This window comes from Trachypithecus francoisi, unplaced genomic scaffold, assembly GCF_009764315.1.
Source record: "Trachypithecus francoisi isolate TF-2019V2 unplaced genomic scaffold, Tfra_2.0 Lachesis_group13, whole genome shotgun sequence".
NCBI lineage: Eukaryota > Metazoa > Chordata > Mammalia > Primates > Cercopithecidae > Trachypithecus > Trachypithecus francoisi.
In genome coordinates, this window is record NW_022681458.1 from 34,728,409 (window position 1) to 34,750,539 (window position 22,131).

Here is a 22,131-nt window from a genome sequence, read left to right on the forward strand (position 1 = left end):
CATTACACGCCCAAGTGGAGTTGTGGAATAGACAGTTAAATATAAAGAATAAATCCTTTAAGCTAATTGATATGTTTTGGACCTGTGTCCCCACCCAAATCTCATGTTCAATTGTAATCCCCAATGTTGGAGGTGGGGTCTAGTAGGAGGTGATCATGAGGATTTTGATCAGGAGGACGGTTTCTCATGGTTTAACACCATCCCCCTTGGAGCTGTCATCATGGTAGTGAGCTGTCATGAGATCTGGTTGTTTAAAAGTGTGTGGCACCTCCTCCCCTCTCTCTTCCTCCTGTTCTGGCCATGTGAATGCCTGCTCCCACATTGCCTTCCACCATGGGTAAAAGCTCCCTGAGGCCTCTCCAGAAGCAGATGCTGTCATGGTTCCTGTACAGCCTACAGAACCATGAGGCAATTAAACTTCTTTTTTTTATCAATCAACCAGTCTCAGGTATTTTTTTATTGCAATGTGAGAATGGACTAATACAGAAAATTGGTACCAAGAGTGAGGTACTGCTATAAAGATACTTGAAAATGTGGAAGCAGCCATGGAACTGGGTAACAGGCAGAGGCTGGAAAAGTTTGGAGGGCTCAGAAGAAGACAGGAAGATGGAGAAACATTTGGAACTTCCTAGAGACTATTTGAGTGATTACAACCAAAGTGCTCATAGTGACATGAAGAGAGATGGCCAGGCTGATGAGGACTCAGATGGAGAAGAGGAACTTACTGGGAACTGGAGAAAAGGTCACTTTTGTTACACCTTGGCAAAGAGCTTGGCTGGACTATGCCCCTGCCCCAGGGATAAATGGAACTTTGAACTTGAGAGAGATGATTTAAGATATCTAGTAGACATTTTTAAGCAGCGGTGTTCAAGATGTGGCTGCTTCAAACAACCTATGCTCATATGCGTAAGTCAAGAAATGAACTGAAACTAGAACTTAGGTTTAAAAGGGAGGCAGAACATAAAGGTTTGGAAAATTTGCAGCCTGGCCATGTGGTGAAAAAAAGAAAAGCCCATTTTCAGGAGAAGAATTCAAGCAGACTGCAGAAATTTGCATAAGTAAAAAGGAGTTAAGTGCTGATAGCCAAGACAATGGGGAAAAAAAGCCTTCAAGGCATTTTAGAGACTCTCACAGCAGCCCATCACAGGCCCAGAGGCCTAGGAGGGAAGAATTGTTTCATTGGCCAAGCCCAGGGCCCTGCTGTCTGCCTCAGGACACTGCTCCCTGCTTCCCAGGCACTCTAGCTCTGGCCAGTCATGGTTAAAAGAGGCCCAGGTACAGCTCAGGCCGCTGCTTCAGAGGGTGCAAGCCATGAACCTTGGCAGCTTCCATGTGGCATTAAGCCTGCAGGTGCACAGAGTACAAGAGTTGAGTCTTGGGAACCTCTGCCTAGATTTCAAGGGGATATATGGAAAAGCCTGGATGTGCAGGCAGAAGCCTGCTTCAGGGGCGGAGCCCTCATGGAGAACCTCTAATAGGGCAGCACAGAGGGGAAATGTGGGGTGGAGCCCCCCCACACAGAGTTCCCACTGGGGTACTGCCTAGTTGAGCTGTGAGCAGGACACCTTCACCATCCTGAAGACGTCAAAATCGTACATCCACCAGCAGCTTACACCCTGTGCCTGCAAAGCCACAGGCACTCAGTGCCAACCCTTAAGAGCAGCCTTGGGGGCTGAACCCTGCAAAGCCACAGAGGCAGGGCTGCCAAGGCCTTGGTAGCCACACCTCACAACAGTGTGTCCTGCATGTGAGACATGGAGTCAAAAAAGATTATTTTAGAACTTTAAGGTTTAATGGCTGCTTAGGTGGGTTTCAGACTTGCATGGGGCCTATAAGCCCTTTTCTTTGGGTTGATTTCTCCCTTTTGGAATGGGAGTATTTACCAAATGCCTGTACCTCTATTGTAATTTGGGAGTAACTAACTTGGTTTTGATTTTATAGGTGCATAGGCAAAAGGGACTAGCCTTATCTCAGAAAAGACTTTGGACTTTGGACTTTTGAGTTAATGCTGGAACGAGTTAAGACTCTGGGGGACTATTGAGAAGGCACGATTGGATTTTGCAATGTGAAAAGGACATGAGATTTGGGAGGAGCCAGGGTGGAATTTTATGATTTGGATCTGTGTCCCCAACCAAATCTCATGTTCATTTATAATCCCCAGTGTTAGAAGTGGGGACTGGTGGGAGGTGATTTGATCACGCAAGTTGTAACACTCGAATCCCTTGGAGTTGTTGTCACAATAGCGAGTTCATGACAGCTGGCTTTTTAAGAGTGTGTCGCATTTCCCCCCTCTCTTGGTCCTACTCCTGCCATGCTTCCACTTTGGCGGAAGACACCTGCTTCCGCTTTGCCTTCCACCATGAGTAAATGTTTCCTGAGGCCTCCCCAGAAGCAGATGCTGCCATGCCTTCTGTACAGCCTGCAGAGCCATCCGCCTTGGAGCTGTCATCGCGGTAGTGAGTTGTCATGAGACTTAGTTGTTGAAAAGTGTGGAGAGCCATGAGCCAATTAAACCTCTTTTCTTTACACATTACCCAGTCTCAGGTATTTCTTTATAGAAATTTGAGAACAGACTAATACACTAATTAAAGATATATCCTTTAATGTTTACTGAGTGATTAAATTTCGAAGTAATGGACAAGTGAGTAAATGAGTAGGCATATGAATGAGTCAATAAATGAGGGCATACTGGGGACAAAAAAATTCTAGTAAATGAACAAAGGAGGGTATATAATTCCATGGATAACTTACTATCTGATAGAGCTAGAGTTTAAATACGAAACCTAAGATAACAGAGAAAAAATTACAGAAGTCAACTGTAAAGCAACATACTCATTGGGTTTTAAAATCAACATTTTCAATTAGAACAGTGTCACTTTGAAAACCAAGAGATACTATGCACTATAAGCTTCCCAAAAAGAATTCAAGTCCAAGAGCGTCACTTTCATGTCTTATACATACATGTTAAAATTTCAAAAGAATGATCAGCAAATGAAGATGCAGCTCCCTAACAAACCACATGGATCACATGCATGAATGTGTATATATTAAACATTCCTAAAAAACAACATAATGTTTATCTTTGATTTTCTAAAAGTCCATTTCCATATTCTGGAAGTCATAATATCTCTACTGCTTCTAATATTTCAAACATGTCACTACTTCTAGGCATACAACATCATATACATTGTCATATACAATATCTCATTTTAGGAATTTTTAAAGGCATAAACTTAATTATTTTTATTTACTAACTATATTTCCCATCTTAGAGGCCTCATTTTAAGGCACAGAAATAAACGTATATCCCACATCCTACTAAATAATGTAGGGTTTCTCAAAATATTTTACCAATTTCATGAAGTTTATATTGTGAAATTCAGGAACAAAAAGATTCTGAAGCATTGTATAAATCACTTCATTCCTACATCTGTTCTCTGGGCTGCTACTTAAGTCATCAACTGACAGCAAGGAGACTTTTCTTGAATTTTTAAAAAATTCACAATGCTTCAAAATACTGTAATAGTGCCAAAGAATAAAAAACAGAGCAATTTTTATGATTTTACATTCTTTCAATTAGTTATTTCAGATGATGTTTTTAATTACCTGAAATAAGCAAATAACTATATCTCGGCAATATTCAGTTAGTCATGATTAGAGAAAACATAATGTTATTAATACTTGATTAAGAGCTCAAAATAAAAGCTACTTACAGTACATTAATTTTTTCCAAAAGTAGACGACTATAATAAATTTAACACTTTTATCTTGGCAAAAAGAAAATTTTAAAATCCATTTAAATGAAGACTTCAAGCAAACTCTTTTCTTTCTGCTTCCTATTCCAGTGAATACTAAATTAGCCAATTTCCCACAAAATAAAAACTATAGAATCTGCAAGAATGTAGGCCAGAAGAAGTGGCTCACACCTGTAATCTCAACATTTTGGGAGGCTGAGGCCAGAGGATGAATTAAGGCAAGGAGTTTGAGGCCAGCCTGGGCAACACCGTAAGACCATGTCTCTACAAAAAGTAGAAAAAATAGCCAGGCATGGTGCTGCGAGCCTATAGTACTAGCTACACAGGAGGCTGAGGTGTGAGGATTGCTTAAGCCCACAAGTTCAAGGCTACAGAGAGCAATGATCACACCACTGCACTCCAGCCTGGGTAAAAGAGAAACAAAAGAAAAACAAAGAAAGAAAATGTTGTAGTACTTAGGGCAGAAAAAAGCTAACCTGGCTGGCTCACCAAGCAACTAGATGCAATGTAGGAAACCATGCTGAGTGACAGAAAGAGAACAGAAAGAAACAAAATTTATCAGTTTATAAGCTCTATTGCAGGGTTTCTCTACCTCAGCACTACTGACACATTAGGCTAAATACTTCTTTGATTTTAGGGGACTGCCCTGTGCCCTGTGGTACATTTGGCAGCATTACTAGCCTCTACCCACTAGATGCCAGTAGCCTCCCCCACCCAGTTCTGACAACCAAAAATATCTCCAGACACTGCCAAATGTCCTATGGGGAAGCGTTGGCAGCAGGGAGCAAAATGGTTGAGAACCGCTGCTCTCTATGTACAGAAGATGTATGTATAGATTCTTCTAGATGTGTTGCCTCAACACAAAATTCAACTTTCTTTTCTTATTTATTTATTTATTTGAGACAGTCTCGCTCTGTCACTCAGGCTGGAGGGCAGTTGTGCGATCTTGGCTCACTGCAATGTCTGCCTCCTGGGTTCAAGCGATTATCCTGTCTCAGCCTCCCGAGTAGCTGGGACTATAGGCACGCCCAGCTAACTTTTGTATTTTTGGCAGAGATGGGGTTTTGCCATGTTGGCCAGGCTGGTCTCAAACTCCTGACTTCAGGTGATCCACCCACCTTGCCCTCCCAAAGTGCTGGGATTACAGGCATGAGCCAACGTGCCCGGTCAAAATTCAACTTTATTTTCAAAGCTTATTTTCAGCTGTCACCAAGGCCCTTGAAACAAAACAGCAAGAAGTAACTGATGCAAACAAAAATGGGAAGTTTCGTTCTTTCAACAGTTAAATATAATCCAACTGAAAAGAACTAGATTTTTTAAAACATATAGCCATAAAAGCTTTCCCTCCAAATTAAACTACAGGTTTAAATCTGTCAAATGAGCTTAAATCTGTCAAATATCCTTCAAAAAATAATAACGGAAGAAATACTGCAACTATCTACAGAGTCCAGAAATTTGATCTTTGAAAAAGCTGCTTAATATTGCTTTCTTTCTCCCAAAGTGGCAGCTTCATATTATCTTTTGAAATGTCATTTGATGACTCAAAAGAAAACAACTATAATTTAGACAGCAAGCAAGGAGAGGGAATAGGTCTCTATGTGGCCTCTGACGGAAATTACTAAGCTGTTTTTCCACAATTCACGTAATACAGTCTCTCCATGGGTGAAACCCCCAGGTCTCTACATACCATTTGCCTGGTGAAGGCTCCCACATTTCCATATCATCCTGACTTATCCCTGAGCCCAGAGACAACGAAGTTATTAACATATGCACAGATATGACCAACAGTCCTCCTGAGCTGAACAGGCTCAGTTTCCTGTCAGCCTCCTAAATCTTCCTTTTCGGCCCCACATTGGGACCTAGTAGCACTATTCCCCAGGATAAAGCATAGTAGTCATTTTTGACTTCTGGATTATTTCCTGCTGCTATGCTAACAAATTTCCCTGGATGTCAGGGCTTACAACAACACAAATTATCATCTTACACTTCCGGAGGACAAAAGTCCAAAATCAAAGTCTAGAGTTTAAAGTTAAGGTGTTGGCAGGGCTGGCTCCATCTGGAGGTTCTAGGGAAGAGCCTGTATCTTAATCTTTTCCACCTTCTAAAGGCTGTCTGTATTCCTTGGCTTGTGGGCCCCTCCTCACATCACTCAAACCTCTGTTTCCAACATTATATCTCCTTCTCTCTGACTGTATCAGGGCCCTTATGATTACACTGGGCCCACACAGATAATCCAGGATATGCTCCCATCTCAACAGCCTCAATTTAGTCATATCTACAAAGTGTCTTCTGCCATGTAAGAGAACATATTCATAGGTGTTGGAGATTAGGATGTGGACATCCTTAGGGGAATCTACTATAATTCCTCTCCTTTTCTAGCCTACAATAATCCAAAATGTATCCCAAATCTACTTGCATCCCTGCAATTCCTCTGCTTATCACCCAGTGCAGTCTACACAATCACTGCCCGGACAAATGCAAGCCCCTCCCAGCTGGTCTCCCTGAGCCACTCTTGCTCAGTTCTGTTCATCTTCCAGAGAGCTGCCATAATGATCTTATTAAAATATAAATCAGATAATGTTATTTCCTTGTTTAAAACCCATCAGTGGCTTCCTGATCAAACCACAACAAAATCTGTATAGACTCTTCATCCTCTGGCCCCTTCTTAACTTTAAAAAAAAAAATAACAGAGCAGGAAATACACAATTTTTCCTCCACAAAATGTTTCTTCATCCCTCACCATCAACTTTCTGAGGCTTTGTATGCCAAGCAGGAGCTCCCGACAAATCCTCAAATGGGGATACTTGGGTTCCAACTGTTCTTGCTGAGTCTCCAAGTTTACTTTTCTCCCCAGAGGCAGAAGACAACAACTGAACATAGAATTCTAACCCTAAGTCCCACTGTTCCAAGTCCTTTTCAAATGTAAAATGACTGCTAAAACCACAGCAAATTCAAAATAAGTAAAGAATAAAAATCAAAGTGATAGGGCGCAAAGGGGAAGAACACCACAGTGTGATACAGGCTTTGCCTTTCAAAGCAGGCAGACGAAAGATAGTACTTAGGTTGAAGGATCTAAAAATAGGGTAGAGATAAATTATTTAACATTGTGAGAACTAAAAACAGAAATGTAACAGCCTTTGGGGCGTGCTGGAAGAGAAATTTTCACTTTTCATATTATATTTTTATGAACTCTGAATTCTTAGACCATGTAAGTAAATATGTCAGAGTAACCACTAATTTCATACAACGTATTTACACTAATTTTACAGGTGTAAGTATGCATGTGTATGCAAATTGCTCATCAGTTTTTCACCTCCAGTAACATTCCTTTGCTCTAGGCTCCCAGCACTCCTGTTTGGAATTCCCAGACCAGAGACTGTCTTTGTTTCTGGACTTCCTGGTGGTAAAACACGACTTTATGGACTTCCTAGTGATAAATCAAGTAGGCAGTGTGATCCCCCCAGCAGTCTCTCTGCTGACCACTGTTCCTTAGTCCCTCTCCTCTGCTTCTATTTTGCAAAAGCTCTTTTGTCCCTGAATCATCTTACATCAGCCACTCCTGAAGCCAGCTACTCTTTTCATTTTCAATCAATAAATGTCCTCACTTCATAATTCCTACTCTCCATCCAACATGCCCAAATCTCAGGAGGCAGCTTGTCCACAAATGCAACCATGGCTTGGAATAACGAACAATCCCTAATTCAACGGCCCATACCCTCATTTCATGTCCTCTAATAAATATCCAAATGCCTTTTATTGGAGGATATTTCACAGAATTTTAGAGCCATAAGAGGTTCCAGAGAACAAATACATCCATATCAAAATCACCTGAGACTTATAAAAATGCAAACCACTAGACCCCGTACAGACCTATAAACTCAAAATCTTTTCAACAACTTCCCCAAGTGGTTCCAACTCACACTAAAGTTTGAGATTCCCAAATCTAATTCAACCTCCTTATTTTTAAAATTAGGAAATTTAAATCTACAGATATAAGTGTCTCACCCAAAATTGGCTTTCTAATGCACAGCCAATTATTCTACTCATAATCTGGTTTCCCTTTTAAAGAAAGTTGTGAGACAAAATATGCAAAAGCAGATAGAAGGAAACTACCTCAGGCCAGATGCGGTGGCTCATGCCTGTAATCACACACTTTTGGAGGCCAAGGCGGGTGTATCACTTGAGGTCAGGAGTTCAAGACCAGCCTGACCAACATGGCAAAATCCCCTCTCTTCTAAAAATACAAAAATTAGCCGGGTGTGGTGGTGGGGACCTGTCATCCCAGCTACTCAGGAGGCTGAGGCAGGAGAATCACTTGAACCCAGGAGGCGGATGTTGCAGTGAGCCGAGATCGCTCCACTGCACTCCAACCTGGGCAACAGAGGGAGACTCCATCTCAAAAAAAAAAAAAAAAGAAGAAAAAGAAAAAGAATGAAATAAATTAAAAAAGACACAAACAAATGGGAAAACATTCACAAGGGAAAGATGGTGTTGGAAAAACTGGACATCCACATGCAAAAAATTAAAATAAAGTTAGTCCCTAACCTTACACCATTTAAAAATTAACTCAAAATTGACCAAAGTCCTAAATATAAGAGCTAAAATGACTAAACTCAGCAGGAAACAGAGGAGAAAGCCTTCGTAACATAGGATTTGGCAATGATTTCTTGAATGTAACATCAAAAGCACAGGCAACAAAATAAATAACAGATAAATCGGACTGCATCAAAATGTAAAACTTTTGTGCATCAAAGGACACTATCCACAGAATGAAAAGCCAACCCATAGAATGGGAGAAAATATTTGTAAATCATATATATGGTAAGGGACTGATATCCAGAGTATATAAAGAACTCCTAGAACTCAACAGCAACAACCAAAAAAAACCCCAAACGGCTGGATTAGAAAATGAGCAAAGAATTGAATAGACACTTCTCCAAATAAAATGTAAAAATGGCCAATAAACACATGAAAAGATGTTCAACATCACTAATCATTAGGGAAACGCAAACCAAACCACAAAGATACCACTTCATACTCCTTAGAGTGGCTAATATTTTTTTAAAAATAAGTAACAGAAAATAACCAGTGCTGGTAAGGATGTGGAGAATTGGAACCCTTGTGCACCATCAATGAGATTATAAAACGGTGCAACCACCATGGAAAATGCTACGGAGGTTCCTCCAAAAACTAAAAATAGAATTGTAAGTGCCTAGCTTTTTATATCTCATTAGTCTTTCTAGGGCATGTGTTTAAATACACAAACATAAAGAGCACTTCCTGCCAACCAACTATAACAACTAACAGTGGCCTAATTTTCTTCAGTGACCACATTATGATCAGAGGCGGGGAAAAAAAAGTCATTCTGAGTTGATGGAAAATCCCTGGAGGTTGAGCCAAGAGTGAAATGATCCAATCAGAATTTAAAAGGATCAGTCTGCCTGATATGTGTGAAACAGAGGAGAACCAGAGTGATAGGAAAGGGACAAAATCAGGGAGAAGAGAAGACACTCTAATGGTGCATGTGAGAGATAGTGGGTTAGAACAGGTTGGCAGCAAAGAAGTGGTTGGATCTCCGGATAGTTTTTTAAGGGAACATAAGACTTGATGGCTTGGCATGATGCTTGAGAGGAAGAGAAGGGAAAAGGTTTTTGGCCTAAGCAACTGGAAGGTGATGTTCCATTTAACCAGATGAGAAGGATCTGGGAGGGACGGGCTAGGGTAGCAGACAGTACAATCAAGAGTTCCATTTTGGGTATGTTAAGCTTGAGTTGCCTGTAAGACATCCGAGTGGAGATACAGGTTAAATAGTTGGATATGTAGGTCTGTGTATCAAGGAAGAGATTATGCTTCCCATGAAAGAATAAAGATTCTCAAATGATTACATCACAAACAAGTGCTTCATACAAATAAGTTAATAAATGTTTAACACATTATGGTGTGAAAACATAGAAGTCCAAGAACTCTGAAAAACTATATGGAAAAACAAATTTAAGATCTGATGGCAGACAAAATAATTCATAAATACTCTAATTGGGTAATAATCCTAAAATGCATTAGTAGGTCTTAAAAGGATTAACGTTCCAAATAAAAGAATAAATAAGCATATAGTTATAGTTAATTAGAAGGGTAAAGAATAATAATTAACCGTTTCCAAAAACTGTTTAACAAGCCACTGCAAAGCCAAAAATAGTAAGACGGCATCATCTCAGTATCACACTGGTTCTGAAGGGAACAAGTGACAGTACTTATGCAGCCCAACAGCGATAAATGCTTCTAACTACAGTCTAAACGTTCTGCAGAGATGAAAGTCCATTACATTACACAAGGCTGTCTACAGTAATTACCAAGTTTACTAGCTCTCATAATTTTAGCCATAATGTATAAGAAGAGGGGAATCAGTGTACTAACTCTTCTTGTTTAAGACTGATAAGATGTGAAGACCAAAATCTTATCTTATCTCCTTGTCATAACATATTCAATTATCCTAGTGTCCAAATAAAAACAGAATTTATGTCTGATATTTCTACCCTGTTAAATTTCTTCTGGGTTGGGAGGTCTATGTCCTATTCTATTTGTCATGGTTTTATGATTGTTCCATTTCATTCCAAAGCCAGAAAACTACCAAAGGCAGATGAAAGTATTTCTTAGGTTTGGTTTCATTTGGGGAGTTGGGGGAAAGGGAGGAGAGGTGAGTGGATGTCTAATTGGAATACTTCTTGGGGAAATTATCATCTGAACATGTGCTATTTATACTATAAGTATTTGGGGCCATACCATATCCATCTTGGCAATTAGCTCCAAGAAGCAAACAGTTCACCTTGACAACCCACTGAAATGCCTAATATCCAAGCCTGACCTAGAGTGTCCTGATTATAGGCAAAGGTTTACGGAAAACTTCATTACACCCTTACAGTACAATTGCCTCAATGTGGTCCAGGGCTTGCAGTCTCTGAGACATCATGGGCATCCTAATGTAGTCTCTCCTACTTGGGTGTTCACTTCTGTCTGAGGTAGACCAATCAAGCTCATCTGCAGCCATACAACCAGGAAGACTCTGAAAATCACCCCTCTCCACGACTATCTCACAATTACCCTTAAATCTCCTTTCTTTTTTAATAAAAGAAATACTTTATTCATGAAAGAGCAGTTCACAACTTGGATTCCCTAAGCCTCTGGTCAGTCATCAATCGGTAACATTTCCTGTGTACCTCCTGTAGGCCAGGCACTGTGCAAACCACTTTACATGGGGGATGCCATGTAGGCCTGCCACAGTCTCTGGGATGGGCACTATTACTATGTCCATGTGATTGATAAGGAAGCTGGGGCTTAGAGTGGCTAAGTAACTTGTCCAGTTCCAGATAGTTGGCAACAGCCGATCTGTCAGACCTCCAGAACCTTGACCTCCAACCATTCTTCCTCCAGAAGAGAGAGAAGTCAAAGGGATTTCTGACATTCTATACAGCCTAGCAGCACAATCATATTTATCCCACAAATAAATGGCTACACTGGATCATTAAAATGCCGGTTTCCTTGCTTTGCACCAAAATATGATGTCAGTGTAGAAATACTGGCTATACTGCATTTCACATGCTGACAAAAAGTTTAAATTGGGTGTATATCATTTCTTTAATTAGTAAAAAATAAAGGCTATATTAACCAGTTCTTATTAAATTCAGTTTATTTTGAAGACCTACTTCTTCAAGCAGCATACTTCTATATTATAATATTTTTCAAAAAAAAAAGAAAATCTACTTCTAGAATGGTTCAAATGTCTGACATATTATTGAAACACCAAACATGACCACTTTGTTCAGGATACAAGAAAGAAGGAAAAACTGCTACTAGAAAATGAAAATTAAAGAAGGAAAGGTAAGCAGATAAGCAAAATATTCTACAAATGCTAGTAGTTTAAACAAGGTTATTTATCTGGAGTACTCATTTAGGGAAGAAAAAAAGATGAGAAAACCAGCTAGTCGCAGAGGAAGGCCAAGGGAGGTATGTACAAATGCATATAGTCCAGCTGCAGTTAGTTCACAGGTCTTTATCATCAAGAAGAAAGGTGTCTACAAAGGACAGAAACTTCCCTATTCAACCCACAGATATGTGAAAAAAGAATCAGAGACTGGAAGTCTGTAAACCACAGTCCTGGTCATTTTGGTCACGCTAATAATTCTTAAGACCTGCAGCAAACTGACCTGACTTGTTTGAGCTTTTGACTCATCCTCTGGTTGCATTTCCTCATTCAGAACACAGAAATAATAACCATCTTGGTAGTTATGCTGCAAGGACCATGTGAGATTATAGATATGAAAGTGCCTCAATAAGGTTCCATAGAAAGGCTATGTATTTTATTGATTACCAATGCATTGGAGAGTTGAGCTGAAGTTGATTTCATGCATTCTACTTATCTGAAAACATAAAAAGTGAGCATAAACATGGGGAGAGAGGACTCTCCTAAGCATTGATTGATTCACATTGTTAATGGAGTCCATCTGCAATACAGCTATTATAGTATATGGTATTAGCAGGCCTGCTTACAATTAAAAGACAGCACAAAGCACCCGATTAAGCAATCCAGACTACAACCTGATGCAGTAAATTCTTAAATAGCCACACTAAGGGAAAGCAGGTTCTAAAACAGGCACTGGAATTCAACAGATACTCAAAAACCTCTATCTCCATGGCTCTGGAATGTTCTTTATGATGTCTCTAGCTGTGATTGGATTTGACTACATCTAAATTTAATCTTTAGCCCCACTGAGGGCAAAAAGAGGTGGTCCAGGAGTATGTGACTAACTTGTTCTCACCACCATCTAAGATTTTTTTTTTAACGTGGCAGGATTATCACTGCCATGCAGATAAGCGAAAGTGAGTGTGCCCAGCTATATAATTACAGATTGAAGCTCAAGAACAACATAATCACTGGTCCAAGGTTTACATGGTTGGCTCTGTGCCTGCATGCAAATATCACATTGAATTGTAATCTCCAGTGTTGAGGGAGGGTCCTGGTGGGAAGTAACTGGATCTTGGGGATGGTTTTCCCTCACGCTGCTCTCATAGTCACCAGTCGAGGGTTGATACGATTTGGCTCTGTGTCCCTATGCAAATCTCATGTAGAATTGTAATCCCCAGTTTTAGAGGAGGGTCCTGGTGAGAGGTGACGGGATCATGGGGGCGGATTTCCCCCATGCTGTTCTCATGATAGTGAGTGAATTCTCATGACAGCTGATGGTTTAAGTGTGTGGCACTTCCCCCCTTGCTTGCTCTCTCTCTCCTGCTCCACCATGGTAAGGAGTGCGTGCTTCCCCTTTGCCTTCTGCCATGATACGTTTCCTAAGACCTCCCAGTCATGCTTCCTGTATAGCCTATGGAATTGTGAGTCAACTAAACTCTTTTCTTCATAAATTACCTAGTCTCAGGTAGTTCTTTATAGCAGTGTGAGAACAAACTAATACAGAAAATTGGTACCACGAGTGGAGCACTGTTATAAAGATACCTGAAAATGTGGAAGCACCTTTGGAACTGGGTAACATGCAGAAGCTGGAACAGTTTGGAGGGCTCAGAAGAAGACAGGAAAATGTGGGAAAGTCTGGAACTTCATACAGACCTGTCGAATGATTTTAACCAAAATGCTGATAGTGATATGGACAGTGAAGTCCAGGCTGAGGTGATCTGAAATGGAAATGAGGAACTTACTGAGAACTGGAGTAAAGATCACTCTTGCTATGCTTTAGCAAAGAGTCTGGAGGCATAGTGCCCTGCTCCAGAGATCTGTGGAACACTGAACTTAAGAGATGATTTAGGGTATCCAGTGGAAGAAATTTCAAACCAGCAAAGCATTCAAGATGTGGCCTGGCTGCTTCTAAAAGTATGTGCTCATGTGCGTGAATGAAGAGATGGTCTGAAACTGGAACTTATATTTAAAAGAGAAGCAGAGTGTACACGTTTGGAAAATTTGCAGCCTGACCCTGTGGTGGAAAACAAAAACCCATTTTCTGGGGAGAAATTCAAGCCTGCTGCAGAAGCTTGCCTAAGAGGAGGTGAATGGAAATGCCTCCAAGGCATTTCAGAGAACTTCATGGCAGCCCCTCCATCATAGGTCCAGAGGCCTAGAAGGGAAAAATGGTTTACTGGGCCAGGCCTGGGCCCCACTGCTCCTGTGCAGCTCCAGCCATGGCTAAAAAGAGCCAAGGTACAGCTCAAGCTCTTATTTCAAAGGGCCCAAGCTCCAACCCTTGGTGGCTTCCATGTGGTATTGGGCCCACATGTATGCAGAAGGTAAAAGTAGAGGCTTGGGAACTTCTGCCTAGATTTCAGAGGATGTATGAAACACCTGGAATATCCAGGCAGAAATCTGCTGCAGGGGCAGAGCCCTCATGGAAAATCTCTATGAGGGCAGTGCAGAGGGGAAATTTTGGATTGGAGCTTCCATACATAGTCCCTACTGGGGCACTGCCTACTGGAGCTGTGAGAAGAGGGTCACTGTCCTCTAGACCTCTGAATGGTAGATCCATTGACAGCTTGCACCATGCACCCAGAAAAACCACAGGCACTCAATGCCAGCCAATGAAAGTAGCCCCAGAGGCTGTACCTTGCAGAGCTATAAAGGCAGAGGTGCCCAAGGCTATGGGAGCCCACTCCCTACGTCAGTGTGCCCGGGATGTGAGACATTTATCTGATGTAAGAAAGGCAATTATTTCAGAGCTTTAAGATTTAGTGACTGTCCTGCTAGGTTTCGAACTTGCATGGAGCCTGTGGCCCCTTTATTTTGGCCAATGTATCCCTTTTGGAATGGGAGCATTCACCCACTGCCTGCACCCCCACTGTATCTTGGAAGTAACTAACTTGTTTTTTATTTTATGAACTCATACATAAAAGGAACTTGCCTTGTCTCAGATGAGACTCTCAACTAACTTTTAACACTGGAATGAGTTAAGACTTCAGGGGAACTGTTGGAAGGTATGATTGGTTTTGAAATGTGAGAAGAACATGAGATTTGGGAGGGGCTGGGGTGGAATGTTATCGTTTGGTTCTGTGTCCCCACCCAAATCTCATGTTGAATTGTAATCCTTAGTGTTGGGGGAGGGACCAGGTGGGAGGTGACTGGATCATGGGGACGGATTTCCCCCATGCTGTTCTCATTATAGTGAGTGAGTTCTCATGAGGGCTGATGGCACTCCTCTCTCTCTCTCTCTTAATCTCTCTCTCTCTCTCCCCCGCTATGCCATGGTAAGACTTGCTTGCTCCCTCTTCCCCTTCCACCAGAACTGTAAGTTTCCTGAGGCCTCCTAGCCATGTTTCCAGTATGACCTGTGGAACTATGTGTTCATTAAATCTCTTTTCCTCATAAATTGCCCAGCCTCAGGTAGTTCTTTAGAGCAGTGTGAGAACGGACTCATACAAAAGTTCTATTTACACTTCAGTTCGTTGGTTTGTTTGAACTTAACTACTCTGTAATTAGTGTCTATCAGCAGAGGAGACTTGTTTGAATTTCCATCCTTTACATTTCTAAATAAAAGGCTTAGAGAACACTTAGATCTTAAGGTAGAAACTTGGTAACAAACATCTTTCACAATACACAGGGCCTGAATTTATCAATGTGTAATGTTCCAGATGAGGAAATTAGCCTCTCTCTATTCTTTAGCCAGAGAGGACGCCCATATAACGAAACTTTATTTGAAACATTGTGCTAATTCACAGGTTCACATCTGTCCCAGGCTGGGGTGCCCTGTGATGGAGAATGAACCTCTCATGTCACTTTATAGAAAGCAAAAGTTTTATTCAAATTGGCCATGAATTAACATGATTGTTTTTAATTTCTCATTATTCTGAGTAAAACATACTGGATCTAGTCTTTTTATAATAGCATTTCTACCATTAAATTTAATTAAAATCATACTGAATTTATACAAATTCTAAATACAAAGACTCCCTTGTAAAATTGAAAATTCACTCAGTAGATTCTGAATGAATGAATTATATGAATGAATGAGTCTTTCATAAGGTTAAAGGATGCCATACCAACTGTGAACTGAATACTTGGTATGAATAAAGCCTTATAATTGTATATGTTCTTGATGGGAATAAAATATTTTCATTTAGAAAACTCATACTGTAGAAGCAATTCATTACTCAGATCTTAGAAATGGAGATGACATGATGTTCTGAAGCAGGAATTTAACAGAATTTGGACTTGAAAGCCTAAGAATACATTCCTGAGAGATTCGGTTCTTGCCACTGGTCACAGGGGTTTTTCATAACTAGCCCCAGGGTTTGGACAAAAATGAATAGAATCATCCAAAATTATCTCCTGCTATGGACTGACCTTTGGGTAAACAGGCCTGGAAAAATGCTGAAAGGAGAAGGCAACAGCAAATGTGTGGTGTAAGAAGGAAAGCAGCAGTTCTTCTCAAGAGAATTTTACATCCTCTCCCTTGCTCCACAAGGAAAATTCACGGAGCTTAAATTATGCTTGTTGAATGTGGATAAAGGGAGTCACATGATGAAGTAAGTGTTCCATGAAGATGAATCTGTCAGCAGCGGGGCTGATGGATTGACAGAGAGAGACCAGAGGCGATGACAAGAACACAATGCAGAGAAGGGGGGAGGGATGGAGTCATGGGAGACACGTCAAGACTTAATCGGCGACTATTTATAGGCAGGGGAGAGAGGAGTCAAAGATGACTCCCAAGGTTCACTCTTAGATGGCTGGGAAAACAGAGGGGTATGGCTGAGAAAGATGAGGAAGGCAGAAGGAGAGCTCTCTTCCTGCATGATTTACCTTCACACTGGGTGATGCCACCAACCCTGGGGATCACCACTACTTCTTGTAGACACAGGGTCTGGCTATGTTGCCTGAGTTGCTCTCAAACTCCTAGCCTGAAGTGATCCTCCCACCTCAGCCCCCCAAAATGCTTGGATGACAGGTGTGAGCCACTGCACCTGGCCTCCTGGGTTATTTTTTGACCAACTGTAAAGAGAAGGACAGTGGTCCACCCTGTTAACAAAGCCTGAGAATAAGTGAAGACAGAATGACACTAGTAGTTACATAGTTAGCAGGAATGAGTCAACTCGTGAGCAGAAAGCATTATTTAGGGACACACACTAAAGCAAGACTTTCGACAGCACAGCTCAGCTGTAGGCTGCTGGAAAGCACAGTAGCAGTTAGACCAAACCAGAATGAAATGTCCAAAAATGGTCTAGACTTGGCCGGGCGCGGTGGCTCAAGCCTGTAATCCCAGCACTTTGGGAGGCCGAGACGGGCGGATCACAAGGTCAGGAGATCAAGACCATCCTGGCGAACACAGTGAAACCCCGTCTCTACTAAAAATACAAAAAACTAGCCGGGCGAGTGGCGGGCGCCTGTAGTCCCAGTTACTTGGGAGGCTGAGGCAGGAGAATGGCGGGAACCCGGGAGGCGGAGCTTGCAGTGAGCTGAGATCCGGCCACTGCACTCCAGCCTGGGCGACAGAGCAAGACTCCGCCTCAAAAAAAAAAAAAAAAAAAAAAATGGTCTAGACTTTATGGAAGAGAAGAATCAAAGACAAGGGTCCAAACTCAAATGCCCAAAGGGGCCAGAAATGCAGAAGGGTTAGTGTTAGCAACAAAGAATGCGGGCACTGCAATAAATAGCATGCGTCATTCTATCTGAAAAGGAGTCACGTCTTACCTGTAGGTGGGTTACTCCCTAGGTGAATTACTCCCACCCAGGGCCATAAGCCCAACCTTCTGATTCTTCAAGAGAAACCATCACACCCACCACTCTCTACCATATCATGCCTTTTTATCTTCTGCAAGCACTTGTCAATACCTAAAATCTTCGTGTGGTTGTCATTGCTGCTCTGGGCATGTTTATGGTCTGTCTCTTTCTACTAGAAGTAAAGCTCACTGGGGAGTCACATAACAGGCACTCATCTATGCTCAATCAATATGCGCTCACCTCTTGACTTCCCAGGACTTACAATTTGGTATGGAATAAATCCAGAGCCCTCATATCTTCACAGTCTTCACAATCTTCCACCTTCCCTTTCTGCCACTTCCAAAACACTCTACCTTTCTCCAGCATGAGCTCTGTAAAGGGAAGACCTGGGTTCAAATCCTGGCTCTCTCTGCCACTTACTAGCTATTTGTCCTTACTGAAGATACTAACTATAAATCTCAACTGCTACATCTATAAATGCCTATGTCACTGGGTTCCTAGAGGAACTAAGTAGGATATTTAAAAATTGATTACAAATGTTACACTAGGCCAGGCACAGTGGCTTACGCCTGTAATCCCAGAACTTTGGGAGGCCAAAGTGGGCAGATCACTTGAGGTCAAGAGTTCAAGACCAACCTGGCCAACATGGTGAAACCCCATCTCTACTTGAAACACCAAAATTAGTCAGGGAGGCTGAAGTGGGAGAATTACTTGAACCCGAGAGGCAGAGATTGCAGTGAGCCAAGGTCATGCCATTGCACTACAGCCTGGGCGACAGAGTGAGACCCTGTCTTTGAAGTTTCCTATACTTGAGTTTCCCCTTCTTGTACTCACCACCCAAATAACTTGCTACTACCCAAGCAAGTCAGGCCTTTGCACCTGGAGCCTCTCCTCTGCCGATTCTGTGGCTCTTCCTTTCTCCACCTTCTCCACCTTCTGCACCTTCCTTTCTCCACCTTTCTCCACCCTCTTCACTTAACTCCTAATTGCTCTTTAGGGCCAGCTCAATTGTTTCTTCCCCTATGAGGTTTTCTTTGACTTCCCTAGGCAAAGGTTATTCTCTCCTTTGGACGCCTACAGCCTTCTGTTCCTTCCACTAGTAACTGCACTAACATAAACCACACGTCAGCGGCTATCTGGATTCTAACACTCTACCAGTGAGCAAAGGTAGGGACAGTGTTAGTCTTCTTCATTTTCCCCAGTGTCTAGCACAGCGCCTGATTCAAAAGACGTACTCAATAAATGTTTGCTGAATCAAACAAAACTGAACACCTACCATGTGTAAATCTGATTTATTGGAAACTCTTTGAGTAGAAAGATACATCTTGCTCTACCATAACAATAACTACCAGATAGTCAGCTCTTGATTATCACACTGATGATGGGTAGCAGTGAGAGACATTATTTAAGAATTGCTGATATAGGTATTTTTTGCTACTTTAGGTAGTATAAGCATATAGTTAGTGTGACTTATGCAGTGCTAAAAACTCAAGACCAAAATTCTCTCTCCTACTGATCTGGCACAGTGCCAAAAATACTGAAGAGTATTTTGAGGGTCCTTTTGAATTTCAGTTTGATTACAACATGAATTCCATGGGAACCACTATACTCTAACATATGAGTGTTCAATCATCAATTCATTCAACAGAAGGCCTACTACATGCCAAGCATTACAAGTAAAATCATTACAAGTCTGAATTCTATATATTACAATTTTGTAACGACTGCTTAGGAAGACCTGGAAAACTTGGGAAGGCTGTTTAAAGGCAGCTCTTTAGATAAAGTCTGGGCTTGCTAAAGAAACTTCCAGAAGGGAAATCTTTTCCCTATGTTCTACATATAAAACTTTCTATTGATTTTTTAAATTCCTTATAATAAAGGTCATAAAAATATAGGTTCCAGATTTGTAAAAAAAGTGTGCTAACATCTCATGGCAGAGACAGGTGGGACTCTTCATCCCATGTTTCTTTTTCTGTTGTCCCATACCAACAACAATGGAACAACTGGTTTCTGGAAAGTCAAGAAATGTGGAACCAGCCCTGTTCTAAAATAGAGAAGGAAATAAAAATGATCACCAAGATCTAAATTCATTTAAACTTCTCTCTATTCTCTCTTCAACCTGGGGTGGTAGGTAGTAGAGAAAGCAACAAAAGACTGAGCCACACACATGTCAACTAAAGTCAGCTTTCCCCAAGGCCCAGTGCTATGCATCGTGCATCTCCACAATCCCTTCCCAACCAGAAGAGAAGAGAATCCTAAGGGAACATGATACAGAACAAGTAGTTTTTTGTTTTTTGTTTTGGTAAGGGGGTGGTTTGTTTGTTTGTTGAGACAGAGTCTCATTCTGTCACCCAAGGTGGAGTGTAGTGGCACTCACCACAACCTCCGTCTCCAGGATCAAGACATTCTCGTGCCTCAGCCTCCCAACTAGCTGGGATTACAGGTGTGCACCACTGCGCCCGGCTAATTTTTGTATTTTTAGTAGAGATGGGGTTTCACCATATTGATCAGGCTGGTCTCAAACTCCTGACCTCAGGTGATCCATCTGTCTTGGCCTCCCAGAGTGCTGGGATTACAGGCGCAAGTCACCACGCCCAGCAGGAGGAGTAGTTTCTGACTAAAGTTTCAGGAAAAGCTTCCTTAACTTTCCTAGGAACAGACTACATACAATTATCTCAGAATGAATGGATGAATCCAAAGTGTTCCTCCTGCTTTTAAAATGTATGGTCCATTTTATTAATATGTTACATTAATGGTTAATAAAATGCTTACATTTAGTATCATACAATTCCATTTATGCCCATAAAAGTCTCTACAAGTAAAAAAGATCAATCCTGATAACAAAATAAGAGATGTAAGAAAAAGCAATGTTTTTTCCTTCTCTAGTCTCACACAACACTCAACCCAACACTTCTGACGTCTGATGTATGGGAGGGTTTTCCCCCACACCAAGTAATTCTGCAGATTCTCCATCACATACCACCTCAGTGTCCTCCAATTCAATTCTGACACTTAGCCTGGAGATAGCGTCAGATCCACCGGTTGAAGGCCTAGTCCCACAAGCCTACAGATGCGCACTTCAGATGCCAATCTCAAGCCCCATATGGAGGCCTGTGCTCCTGAAAGATCAGTTATAAATTGGGGTAGCCAGAATCCCCTTAAATTAATTTGCTAGAGCAGTTCACAGAACTCAGGAAATACTTTACTTACACTTACCATTTACATAACAGATATTACAAAGAATACAGATGAACAGCCAGATGGAAGAGACACATAGGGTGAGGATCTTCAGTGCCCTCCCCAGGAACTCCACCCTCCAGGAAGTTTCACATGTTCAGCTATCCGAAAGTTTCCGGAACCCAGTCTTTTGTGTGTTTATGGATGCTTCCTTACGTAGGTATGACTGATTAAATCACTGGCTACTGGTGATCAACTCAACCTTCCGCCTCTCTTTTTGGGGTTGTGGGGCGCAAATCCTAAACCTCTAATAATGTGCTGGTCTTTCTGGTGACCAGCTCCCATCCTGAAGCTATCTAGAGACACCCAGCCACACATCATCTCATTGGCATATGAAAGACACTCACTCTGGAGATTCCAAGGGTCTTCGAAGCTGTGTACCAGGAAATAGGATAATTACCAAACACATTTCACAATATCACACAAAGCAAAATTAAATTTTTCCATTTCAGACCCTAATACTGCTACATGGCAGGAATCTGACTTCCTAGCTAGTAAGAAAGAATTTATAATAAATCATCAGCAAATAAAACTGTCTTTAAAGAATCTTGAATTGGGATAAGCACCAAAAATCAAGGAATATAGCACTTAGATCCAAGGTGTCAAAACTCCCTGCCTGCTCTGGACTACCTTGGTTTATGCCTACTATCCTGGCATAATTATTAGGAGTGCCCACTTCTACTTTAAAAAATGGCACAGTTTGGACGACTGGTTATACATCACTCTGTGGAGATAAAAAAGATTTTTCAACATTCTTTGACAAAGAAACAGTAAGGCATTCAGAAACATTAGCATGCAAAGAGGTGGTTTGCACAATCTGCTTTTACACTCACCAATTCTAGAAGAGTTAATAAACATGTTAACTTTCACAGCTATAACATAATAAAGATTGATCAACACTAAACATTTATGAAATTTCTTCAGACATAAATGTGGAGCTTGGCCTTGCAACCCATATTGGGGAATTTCCATTTCCACCTCTACCCCCAGTCTAGGGATCCATGAGAAAGGCACAGTGATTCAGCATTTCTAAGGCTTTCATTAAAATGTGCTTCAGTGCAATGAAATCAGGGAAGGGAAAAAAAGGTACATAACACAGATATTAAAATAAAAACTTTTTTACATGAAAGCAGAAATGAAATTCTATACTTTCTTACTGAAACATTTCTAAAGCAGCACAACTGGCAAGTGTCTCTCATCACTGTTATTAAGCAAGTCATCCCAAGATACAGCAGAAAGCAGATGGAACACTTTTTATCAACTACTTCAAGAGATGCTTAACAACAGAAGTAAAAGGGGGAGCACAGAACACAAAGGGTAATTTCAGGGCACCCACCAAACAACACTGTCTATACCTGTACGGGAGCACTTTTAGAATCTTGCTTATCTCATTTTCCTGTCTCCTGGAGGACAGATCATGTCTTTTCATCCTTTTAA

At 41.3% G+C, this 22,131-nt stretch overlaps 1 protein-coding gene and 1 long non-coding RNA gene across 5 annotated transcripts in view; one reads left to right on the forward strand and one right to left on the reverse strand.

The window, feature by feature from the left end:
- Window positions 1-22,131, reverse strand: part of ADAM23 (ADAM metallopeptidase domain 23) — a 191,095-nt gene that overhangs the window by 164,868 nt on the left and 4,096 nt on the right. The window lies entirely within an intron of this gene.
- On the forward strand, window positions 1,371-14,251 carry LOC117094611. Its single transcript, XR_004441610.1, has 3 exons — window positions 1,371-1,544; window positions 10,442-10,446; window positions 14,224-14,251. It is a non-coding gene; the product is annotated as an uncharacterized LOC117094611 (long non-coding RNA).